The following is a 12,984-nucleotide window of genomic DNA, read 5'->3' as shown; positions in this document are numbered from 1 at the left end:
AATGGTGGCATTTACTCTGGGATTTGAACTTGGGATTTGAACACTAGGATTTGGGATCCAGAGGTTCAAGAAACAAACAACTTTGGAAACAGATTTTGCTGTTTTCATTAAAAAAAATCGTTGTTGTTTTTTTTTTTCCCTTCAACAAGTAAACTTTTTATGGTAAGGGGTTTTGTTATTGCTGCTTTATTTTTAACTCTACTAAAAGTAACTGTAATTATTCCATAAATGACTCAAGTATATGGAATGCTTTACTCTGGGCAGAGGAACAGAATGCTATAAAAACTGCAATGGCTACAGGCATTCAGTGTTTATTAGAGGTGGGTTTCCCTTTCCTGATCATTCTTTCGTTGGTTATGAGTTACTGTGAAATTACTAAAATGAAATTATATCATTTTTGGTTTGAGGGGGGGTGGTAGCAAAGAATGAAATCACTGTGAGGAATTTCGTTGGTAAATCAAAGCGCTCTCTGTTAATTGGCTCCTGCCTACGTACATAGTATAAAAAATAATTGTATGTTTATGAAAGAATGATTAGTTAGGGAATGTGCTGAGGTTAATAAGAAAAAAATCGTGAAGAGAGCAATTTAAGTTAATATCTACATATCATTTTATGTAACCACATCACAGAACGGGGTCCCAGTTAATTAGATTACTTTAGTTAAATAGGAAATGTAAAAAAAGAAAAGATACTAGGGTCTAATCCACTGTATGCCTGAGTTATATGGGAGAATAATTTTGACTCTTTTCTGAATAGACATATATATATATGTCAGGCATAAAAATAGAAACTTTGACCTATACCTAAGAAATATTTCTGCTTAAGTATTGTTCATTTATGACATATAAAATTGAAACAATATTTTAATAGAAATACTGGCTACAAGATGCAATTTTAAGAGAGTCTTTGCAATATAATTCCATGTCTCTGAGTGATTTTCAATTTAAAAAGTAGACAATACTCAGAATTCTGAATGCAGACCCAGCTGATCATATTTTAGTCTTCTCTTGTAAAAGTTTATAAGATCTGTGGGCACATATCAATCTACAGATATATGCAATGGGTACAGGCAAACAGATGTTTCTCCTTGGCTCTGCCTGACTCATCCCATCTGCAACCTATCAAAGATGGTAAAATAAATACCCTTTTGTGAACATGAAAAACCGTTCCCTCCATCATTCTTATTGTGCTCAAAACTGTTACTAAAATATTCATAGGAAAAAGGCCTACTACCTCTCCATCTAGATATCACATTCTAGAATCAAAATCTGTGACCTCCAAGGTGAGGAGGCAAGAAAAAAATTAGTTTCTGTTTATATTAAATTTTTATTCTATCCCTTTAAATATCTACCATAAATTCTATTTATATAACTGCATAGATGAGTGTGTGATGAAAGGTTTTCATTGGTAAGAGTATTCCAAGTTTTATAACAGCTCTAGAGTAGTGTTGTGCAACAGATATCGAATGCAAGCAAATGGTTATTTAAAATATTCTAGTAGACGTATTCTTAAGAGATGAAATTAATTATGATAAAATTTTATTTAACCCGTATGTCCAAAATTATTAGCATTTCAACATGTAATCAATGCAAAATTTTAATGAGATATTTTACATTCCTTTCTTCATACAATGTCTTTAAAATTTGCTGTACATTTTACAATTACAGCACATCTCAATTTGTTTTAACCATATTTAAAGTGCTCAATGAGCACATGTGGCTTATGGTTACCATATTGAACCAGGCAGGTCTAGAGCACTCTTGGGGAAGACTCACCAGTCTGATAAATAAATGGAAAGGCAATAAACTTGGAGTTAACATCGGGGCAGTTTGATCCTAATTATACTATGAGTTACTGCTCACAAATGGAGTATTGAACACTTGGAGCCAATGTGTACATTGAAACCTTACCTTATAGAAAATAATTATACAAAAGAACCCTGGTTTTAAATGTACAGAAGAACGCTGGTTTTAGTTCTAAGACAATACTTTAATTGCTTGCTTTTGGCTCTTTTTCAGACAAGCAAGCAATAAATTATTTGAAGGTAGCAAGACAAATATCTCTCAGACTTAAAGGTGTTCTTATATGGCAAAGTTGCATAGGACACAGAAAATAAAGTTCCTTTCTTGCAGGACAAGAAGAAATAAGAAAGGGAGCATTGAAAGTGCTATGGTAGGTAAAGTAGGCAGAATTCAAAGATGGCCCACAGGATTCCAGCCTGTAGTGTATAAACATACATTCACCCAGTTATTCAATCAAATACTATTCTGGGTGGGCTATAAAAGGATTTTGCAGATGTAATTAAGGTCCCAAATTACTTGACTTAGCAGGGAGACAATCAGGTGGGCTTGATCTAATCAAGGTGACTTTGAATTTAGGTCTAGAGGTCAGAGAGGTAAAAATTAAAAGATTCAATAATGAGAAAACTGGCACACTGTTGCTGTCTTTGAAGAGGGAACAGGCTACATGACAAGGAATGCCCAACGCAAAGAATAAGCAATGAAACAAGAGCCACAGTCCTATAACTGCAAGGACCCAGATTCTGCCAACCACCTGAGTAAACTTGGAAAAGGACTCCAAGCTCTGGGTGAGAACATAGCCTAGACAGCACCTTGGTTTCAGCCTGGTGACATCCTAAGGAGAGAACCCAGCCATGTCTATACTTTTTTTTTTTTTAACATCTTTATTGGAGTATAATTGCTTTACAGTGGTGTGTTAGTTTCTGCTTTATAACAGTGAACCAGCTATACATATACATATATCCCCATATCTCTTCCCTCTTGTGTCTCCCTCCCACCCTCCCTATCCCACCCCTCTAGGTGGTCACAGAGCACCGAGCTGATCTCCCTGTGGCTGCTTCCCACTATCTATCTATTTTACATTTGGTAGTGTATATATGTCCATGCCACTCTCTCACTTTGTCCCAGCTTACCCTTCCCCCTCCCCATGTCCTCAAGTCCATTCTCTACGTCTGGGTCTTTATTCCTGTCTTACCCCTAGGTTCTTCAGAATCTTTTTTTTTTTTTTTTTTTTTTTGGATTCCATATATATGTGTTAGCATACGGTATTTGTTTTTCTCTTTCTGACTTACTTCACTCTGTATAACAGTCTCTAGGTCCATCCACCTCACTACCCTCAGAATGGGAGAAAATATTTGCAAACGAAGCAACTGACAAAGGATTAATCTCCAAAATATACAAGCAGCTCATGCAGCTCAATATCAAAAAAAACAAACAACCTAATCCAAAAATGGGCAGAAGACCTAAATAGACATGCCTGTACTTTTACCTATAGAACCGTGTTTTTGTTTGTATTTCTGTTTTTAAGCTGCTAAGTTTATGGTAATTTTTTATATGGTAATAAAAAACTTATATAGCAGTTGAACAATTCATTCACTTTCATCCCTATTCACAAAGTTTTTTTTTTTAATCCTTACCATTTTAGTTATCAAATATATAATCCAGATTTACAATGTTTTGAATTTCAAAATAGGGCTTGAGGGCAAACTCTGATAGTTTTAGATGCTAAATTCACTAATACCTTCACACTGGAGAAGTTTAATACATTCACTGCATTATAATTATTCTGATGTTTTTTTTCTATAAAACACTGAAATCATTTCACACACATACTAAGCATGATTTTAAGGATTAAATACCAGGAGTAGGTAAATGATCAAAGATATATGCTATATGTGGTAACCCTCATCATTCTATAGCATATTAAATTCCAAGATATTCAAACAATAGTATTTGGGTGCTGACTAGATGAGAAGGCATTACCTCAGGACTTCCAATAATTTACTGATAACTTTTGTGTCAGATGTTAGTAAGGGACCAGGTCAAATGCCATTTTTTACAATATATACAAACATATATATATATATATATATATATATATATAAAACTAGTTGTTTAACATATTTACGTCTTAGTCATTTGAAAGCATGAAGTAATTTTTCTTTATTAGGAATTACTTGTTCATTTTGCCATATCTCTTAGTTTTTCACTTCCTTTGTACCTTGTCAATGTATTTCTATATATACCAGCTACAGAAATGTTTGCAATGGGTTTATAATTTTAGTTGGTTGCAATTTAGACAGCTCTTAGTCTGAAAGATATTAGAAATAAAATATTATGAAATAAAATTCAATATTCTAGTCTACTAAAATTCCAAATAAAAATCCTGAGTAATATCGATGACATACTTATACCTCTAAATTGTACTCTATAAGAAAACAATACCAGAGGTTGAATATTGGAAAAACACATGTAAAGTACTTTTAAAACTGTAAATATCTGTCTAAAGAAAGGAGCCGAGGCTTCAGGAATATCTTTCATTTTCTTGCTTCCATTTTTAATAAAACGCATTGGATTGTCAGTAACGAATTTCAGTGAAGCTTAAGATATTCTGAGATAACTGACTGAAGGCAGTCCTGACATCATTCCAGATCAGAAATTAATAATTACAAACACCATAATTTCTATGCTGTAGCAAGAGATGCTTATGGGAAAGAGTGAAAAAGTATTCATAATGGGTCCCTCGATCCACTGAATTTTTCCTCTGACCCTTAACTAGTATAATAAACATCTTCCCAGTTCAATAATGCTATCTTTAGATTTTCTGTTACAGTTCTAAAGTCAATGCTCTTAAAATCTCTTTTGACTTTCAACCGTAACTATGACTTCTGGTCACATTTTTACAGTCAGTGGTTTTGAGTTTAATATTAATGTTTCTATATCTGTAAAAGCTTTGTAACAATGTGTGGGCATTTAGATATCATTATAAAAGCCACTCATGCAACCTTGTGCCACTAAATACTTTTGTTTAAAATAACCACTTGAACTGTATGAACAGGAATTAACAACAACTGATCTGAGATGTTTTACTCTTGCCTTATGCTTCTTTGACAATTTTGGTATTTTATGAGTACTGGGAAGTGTGGGACCCAAATCAGCTGGAAAAGAAGAAATTCACACACTCTCCTTCACCTCTTTGAATGCTCTTTAATTCAAAAGTAAATTTAATGTCTAGAGCATGGTGGACTAAGGATAGACTTATAATAAAAAGCCTGTGGACTTTTATTTGCTGTACTTAGGGATCATAACACAACTGCCACTCAAATAAGGTAACTATCTACAGGCAACTTTGACCGTTCGATTTGGACATAAGAATTAAGTTCCTTGGGGGCAAAACAAAGAAAAAGGATTGTGCCATTTGTGCAAGTGGTGCCAACAATATCACATCATCTCTCTCATATATCACACATGGGTCACACTGCTAAAGAATAAGCCGTTATGTGACCTCTTAGGTAATAACCACTATATCGTAAAGTAAAAGTGTGACCCAGGCATTAAAATGCGACAGGAATATAAAACGTTTCAAATATCTGGCTATATGAGATTTAGGGAGTTAAACTAAGTTCAATTACCTTATTTCATATTGTGAAGCATTTAGGATAATTGAGTTGAAACAAACAGCCAGATAAAAATGCTTGAACATATATCTAGTAGTTGTTATAATTTCTGTCACAAATTCAATAAAAATTATTAGTTTACAGTCTGAATTGCTAGCTAACAAAAAAAATGCTTTACCAAATAGAGACTTTGCTTGCTGAGATGAACAAGTTTAGTCTCTAATGGAGTAAGGATTTTAAAAAAGATTTGGATATATGTTTGACAAAGAAACTAAAATAGAATAGAATCTAATACATTGTTTATCAGAATCTATATGAAAACAGCATATATGCAAGCTAAAATAAATAGCATACAAAAAAGAATAATAATAATAATATTAATAATAAACTTTTTGAACATATTTCTTCATAAGATCCTTGATGGAGAAGGAAGAGCATCAAAGCTAAATGCTATTTTTAAGGCATTTATTTCAGATAAGGAAAGAATGGAGACGTTTCAAAATATCAAGTATTATTTTCACTATAAGTAGCATATTCTAGGAGACTACAGGTAAAAAAAAAGTTCTATACTATCCTATCCAATCTTCCTGGAAGAAATTCCAGCAGCAGCCTGTAAGGCAAATCGAGTGTGGAAAACCAATTCACAAATTGCAGGCTCGGGAAAGAATAACACTGCTTAGAAAATGAAAGTCGATCAAGATTGGAAACATTTCACCTGTTTTCATTTAAATCTTCAATTTCTTTTCCTGCTGGTTTAGGAAATAGAATATAGCATAATGGGGCAGTAGGGAGTATGAACTCTAAATATCTTGAAATGGCCACATTGACATGCTCAATGTAATTTTCTGTAACTAAAAAAAAACTAGGCTTTGGATAATCTCCCAGTTAAAGCATGGTTTATGAAACTTAAAACATTATTTTATATCATGTTTTTGTCCTCCTATTATGTAAGATTTATTTTAATCAATTCAGACAGAAGCTTAAAGAAAACTGTGATGGAATTTAAAAATGGAAAATGATCTGAATATTACTAGACTAGTCACCTGCTTTCAATTGAATATATAACCATCCCATTTCAGAGAGGTAAGCATTTACTGCAATACTAAGGACCGGAAAAAGGAGGTACCTGTTACTTTTACTTCTTACCCAATCCATGTCAAAATGCTCTATGGTCATAAATACTTTTCCAAAGTGTCCAAGCTAAATCTTTAATGTAAATTCCAAATTGCCTTATAAACAGCCTCTGGCAAGTCAATCAAATCTAACAAGTCAATACAATTGAAGAACAGAGTCACATTGCTTTAAATTTAAGTTCAAAACAGGTATTAATTAAGGACATCTAGAGTTTTCTGAAAGGAACAATTAGCTACCTACTACCAATTCTTTGAGATCATTATACTTAGAAGTGTGATATAAAATTTAAGTACTTAAAACCTGAGAAATTTTGATATGTTAATTCCATAGCCATTGAACTATTGGATTAATGCCCTGATATAAAATACTAATAGAACACAATATCATGAGACTTTTAAAAAGACTGTTTTGCTAACATTTCAACTAGAGTCATAAATATCACCAGTGAACATATACTAGATAATGGCTCCTTTGCATTATCTCATTTAATCTTCACACCAATTTTATGAGGTATAAGGATTCTCATTTTAAGTATTACCATTATTGTCCCCATTTTACAGATAAAAAATATTGTAGAGTCAACACTTGAACTCAGGCTTTCACATTCAAGAACCTCTGCTCTTTACCTGTACAAAGGCCTACAGGTGATTTTTCACTGGAATGATGGGCTGAACTATACAATCTATATGTTGCTACTGGTCACGGTCACCTATTTATGACAAAACTCATCTGAATTAGGTGTATTAGTCTGAGACTATAGGGAATGGCCTGGGAATCTATGCAAGCAAGAGGACTGGAAATTCCCAAACCGCTTTTGTTTAAATGTTGTAAATATTAAATCTGTAAGATACACTATGATTTTGAGTTATATAACCTCAATTACTATCATTGAAAACCACAAGTCACCCATCACTATGGTTTTAACTCTTTCTCTGTCTCTGCATATGCCTCTGCCTATGACCTACTGCCATTGGTACCAGTGGCCCTCGCTATGACAGTGATTCTCAAGATGAAGAAAGAAATGTCCTCCCTTCCTTCAAAGGACTATCAAAGAGGTATAGGGACACATCAAAGCTCCCTGGGTGACTCTGAGAGACTTCCCTCCCCCTAGAGGGGTATGTTCCTCCATCCTCAACATTTAAAATATTTGATATCTAGAGAAATAATAAGTAATAGCATTTATTGAGTGATTTATTTAAACCAGGCATTGTTTTATAGACTCATTCAATCTTCATAGCCAATTTATGAATGATATTAATATTTCTATTGTATAATGAAGAAAGTGAAACTCAGATAATATAAGGAACTTCCCTAAGGTCACACATCTAAAAAATGGTAGAACCTGACTTTGAACTCAGAAAATTGAATTCCAAAGACAGCACACTTAACCACCATACTACATCACCTCTTGTTAATTGGCTGTGATAATTTTTAAAAAATCATCAAAACGAATGTGAAAACATGCTTCAAAGTGATAGTACAGTGACTCAACCAAAGGCTCAAGGAGGAAAAATTATTTCATGTATGTAGGAAAATATAAAATAGACGCTAGCTTATAAAACTGCAGTTTGGGCCTTAGATTCTCTTTCCCTCCCTCTTTCTCTCTCTGTCTCTCTCTTATTGATTTCTTTTCCCCATAATTTGACCTTGTTCTGAACAACTGTACTAACTGGTCTTGATTGTGCCCAAATGCCAAAGTGCCACTGTTGTATAAGTCACTTAACTCTATCACATTATATTTTTTTTTAGAGTTGAATTGCTCTATTTACTTCATTAAAATAATTTGTTAATAAGACATATCACTCATTTGACTGTTTTAAAAACATTTAAAGGCAAAATACCATATAACTGAAAAAAAACTACAACTAAATTACATGATTTAGATGAATCTCATAAATATAATATTTAGCAAAAGAAGCCAGATGTAAAGAGGACATAGTGTATGATTCAATTTATACAAAGTAGAAAAACAGGCAAACTGACCTATGTTGTTAGCATTCAGGGCAGTTGTTACCCTCAGAATGGAGCACAAGAAGCGTTTCTGGTTCTGATACTATTCTGTTTCTTGATCTGGCTGATGATTACATAAATGTTTCATTTGGAGAAATTCACTGAGCTTTACACTTAGGTTTTATGTATTTTTACACTATATATGTTATATTTCAATCAAAACTTTACATGAAAAGGCAGCTTTATCCAAAACAGTTGCTTTGCTAATTGTAATTTAGTACTACTTTCTCTCTTCCAAAAGATACAATTAATTTGTTTCATAAAGAAAGCTAACAATATTTCCACATAACATTGTAAAGTTACTATTTTCCTAAATATGAGATGTTTTAAAAGTCAAATTTATTGAGGTATAATTTATATACAGTACAATATATTTTTTAACTGAATGACCATTTTTGACAAGCCCATACATTTGTGCAACCATCACCACTATCAAGATACAGAACAGTTCCACCATGTCCCCAAATTTCCTTATGACCTTTTGTAGTCCAACTCATCTCCCACCTCCCAGTTCCTGGGAATACTGATCGACATCTGTCTCCATAGTTCTTCCTTCCCAAGAATGCCTTATAAATGGAATCCTATACTATGTATTCTTTTAAGTCTAGCTTCTTTCATTTAGCTTAATGTTTTTATTTTTTAACAGATCTTTATTGGAGTATAATTGCTTCATAATACTGTGTTAGTTAATGCTGCATAACAAAGTGAATCAGCCATATGCATACACATGTCCCCATATTCCCTCCCTCTTGAGCCTCCCGCCCATCCTCCCTATCCCACCCCTCTAGGTTGTGGCAAAGCAGCAAGCTGATCTCCTGTGCCATGCTGCTGCTTCCCACTGGCTAAATATTTTACATGGTAGTGTATATATGTCGCTGCTACTCTCACTTCGCCCCAGCTTTGCCCTCCCACCCCATGTCCTCAAGTCCATTTTCTATGTCTACCTCTTTATTCCTGCCCTGCAACTAGGTTCATCAGTACCATTTTTTTTTTTTTTTAGATTCCATACATATGTGTTAGCATACAGTATTTGTTTTTCTCTTTCTGACTTACTTCACTCTGTATGACAAACTCTAGGTCCATCCACCTCACTACAAATAACTCAATTTCATTTCTTTTTATGGCTGAGTAGTATTCCATTGTATATATGTTCCACATCTTCTTTATCCATTCATCTGTCGATGGACATTTAGGTTGGTACCATGTCCTGGCTATTGTAAATAGTGCTGCAATGAACATTGTGGTACATGTCTCTTTTTGAATTATGGTTTTCTCAGTGTATATGCCCAGTAGTGGGATTGCTGGGTCATATTGTAGTTCTATTTTTAGTTTTTTAAGGAACCTCCATACTCTTTCCCATAGTGGTTGCATCAATTTACATTCCCACTTATTTTTATATTCTTCCTAACCTATCTGTTAGTTTCCTAGTCTAATTTTATTTTTTACTTTGTTACTGCTTTTTGTTTTTTTTTCTTTTGCTGCCTCAGGCGGCTTGTGGGATATTGGTTCACGAGCCCAGGGTCAGGCTAAAGTTCCTGCACTGGAAGCTCCGAGTCCAAATGACTGGCCTCACAGAGAACCTCAGACCCCAGGGAATATTCATCGGAGTGAGGTCCCACGGATTTACTCATCTCAGCACCAAGACCCAGCTCTACCCAATAGCCTACAAACCCCAGTGTTGGAAGCCTCAGGCCAAACAACCAGTATGACAGGAACACAATCTCACTTGTTAAAAAAAAAAAAAAAAATGAGATGGCAAAAAAATATGTCACAGATGAAGGAGCAAGGTAAAAACCTACAAGCCCAAATAAATGAAGAGGAAATAGGCAATCTACCTGAAAAAGAATTCAGAGTAATGATAGTAAAGAAGATCCAGAATCTTGGAAATGGAATGGAGGCACGGATTGAGAAAATACAAGAAATGTTTAACAAAGATCTAGATGAATTACAGAACAAACAAACAGAGATGAACAACACAATAACAGAAATGAAAAATACACCAGAAGGAATCAATAACAGAATAGCTGAGGCAGAAGAACTAATAAGTGAGCTGGAAGACAAAATGGTGAAAATAAATGCCGAGGAGCAGAATAAAGAAAAAAGAATGAAAAGAATTGAAGACAATCTCAGGGACCTCTGGGACAACACTAAACGCACCAACATTCGAATTATAGGGGTCCCAGAAGAAGAAGAGAAAGAGAAAGGGTCTGAGAAAATAGTTGAAGAGATTATAGTGGAAAATTTCCCTAACATGGGAAAGGAAATAGTCACCCAAGTCCAGGAAGCACAGAGAGTCCCATACAGATAAACCCTAGGAAAAACACACCAAGACACATATTAATCAAACTAACAAAAATTAAATTCAAAGACAAAATATTAAAAGCAGCAAGGGAAAAACAAAAAAATAACATACAAAGGAACCCCCGTAAGGTTATCAGCTGATTTTTCAGCAGAAACTCTGCAAGCCAGAAGGGAATGGAAGGATATAATTAAAGTGATGAGAGGGAAAAACCTACAATCAAGATTACTCTAACCAGCAAGGATCTCATTCAGATTCAGTGAAGAAGTCAAAAGCTTTTCAGACAAGCAAAAGCTAAGAGAATTCAGCACCACCAAACCAGCTTTACAACAAATGCTAAAGAAACTTCTCTAGGTAGGAAACACAAGAGAAGAAAAAGACCCACAAAAACAAACCCAGAACAATTAAGAAAATGGTAAGAGGAACATACATATCGATAATAACCTTAAATGTAAATGGATTAAATGCCCCAACCAAAAGACACAGACTGGTTGAATGGATACAAAAACAAGACCCATATATATGCTGTCTACAAGAGACCCACTTCACACCTAGGGACACATACAGACTGAAAGTGAGGGGATGGAGAAAGATATTCCATGCAAATGGAATTCAAAAGAAAGCTGGAGTAGCAATACTTGTATCAGGTAAAATGGACTTTAAAATAAAGACTGTTACAAGAGATAATGAGGGACACTACATAATGATCAAAGGATCAATCCAAGAAGAAGATATAACAATTATAAATGTGTATGCACCCAACATAGGAGCATCTCAATACATAAGGCAAATGCTAACAACCATGAAAGGAGAAATCGACAGTAACACAATAATAGCAGGGGACTTTAACACACCACTTACACCAATGGACAGATCATCCAAACAGAAAATTAATAAGGAAACACAAGCTTTAAATGACACAATAGACCAGATAGATCTAATTGATATTTATAGAACATTCCACCCAAAAGCAGCAGAATACACTTTCTTCTGAAGTGCACATGGGACATTCTCCAGGATAGATCACATCTTGGGTCACAAATTAAGCCTTGGAAAATTTAAGAAAATTGATATTGTATCAAGCATCTTTTCTGCCCACAGCACTATGAGATTGGAAACCAATTACAGGAAAAAAAACTGTAAAAAACACAAATACATGGAGGCTAAACAGTGTGCTACTAAATAACCAAGAGATCACTGAAGAAATCAAAGAAGAAATAAAAAAATACACAGAAACAAATGACAATGAAAATATGATGGCCCAAAATCTATGGGACACAGCAAAAGCAGTTCTAAGGGGAAGTTTATAGCAATACAATCTCACATCAAGAAACAAGAAAAATCTCAAATAAACAATCTAACACTACACTTAGCTTCATGTTTTTGAGATCCATGCATGTTTTGTGTATGTCAGCAGTTTGTTCCTTTCTGTTGTTGAGTAATGTTACAATGTATAGATATACCACAATTAAAAAACATCTGAGTAATTTCCAGGTTCTAGTGATTTTGAATAAAACCACTACAAACATTTATGTATAGGTTTTTGTATAAACATGAGTGAAATATTTTGTTTTTTAATTCTAACTTGTACTTTCACCTGCACAAAATATTTTCTACACTGCCTTTAGTCTATGGTAATTCTTAAGCCTAGGGAATATACCAACCAGTTCAAAATAACATTAAATCAGAAATTGAATCAAGTAAAAAACACCTTACAAAAATAGATCAACTTCTGCAAATTACACTCTTAAAAATATTTTTTGCAATCATCTACATAATTAAGAACATAAAGACTATTAAAGCTCTAGATTAATATTTAAAATATTGTTTAAGTTGTACAAAATTAAAAAACAATGATACTACTAATTTGGATTCTACAATCATAATGAATAAAGGAAGAAGAGGTAAGAAATGTGGCTTGAAAAGTAAAGGGTTATATGCCTCTTTCAAAACTCCCTGATTTAACATATTATAAATTTCACCCAACTGGTTAGTACTTTTTTATCCGTGATAACTGGGAAAGGATTTGAGTGACAAAATGGAAACATGGTAGATGTTACCTAGCATGTTGTGGTAAAGTGGAATGGCCCGTCCAAAGGTAGTAAATGCAGTCATGACTAGTGGG

General features: G+C 34.0%; 1 protein-coding gene across 1 annotated transcript in view; it reads right to left on the bottom strand.

Annotated features, from left to right (window-relative positions):
* Positions 1-12,984, bottom strand: part of ERBB4 (erb-b2 receptor tyrosine kinase 4) — a 1,231,960-nt gene that overhangs the window by 256,003 nt on the left and 962,973 nt on the right. The window lies entirely within an intron of this gene.

The sequence above is a fragment of the Balaenoptera borealis genome (genome assembly GCF_965194805.1).
Source record: "Balaenoptera borealis genome assembly, chromosome: 6".
NCBI classification, from domain to species: domain Eukaryota; kingdom Metazoa; phylum Chordata; class Mammalia; order Artiodactyla; family Balaenopteridae; genus Balaenoptera; species Balaenoptera borealis.
Note: the sequence above shows the minus strand (reverse complement) of the source record. Positions and strands in the feature narration are given on the sequence as shown.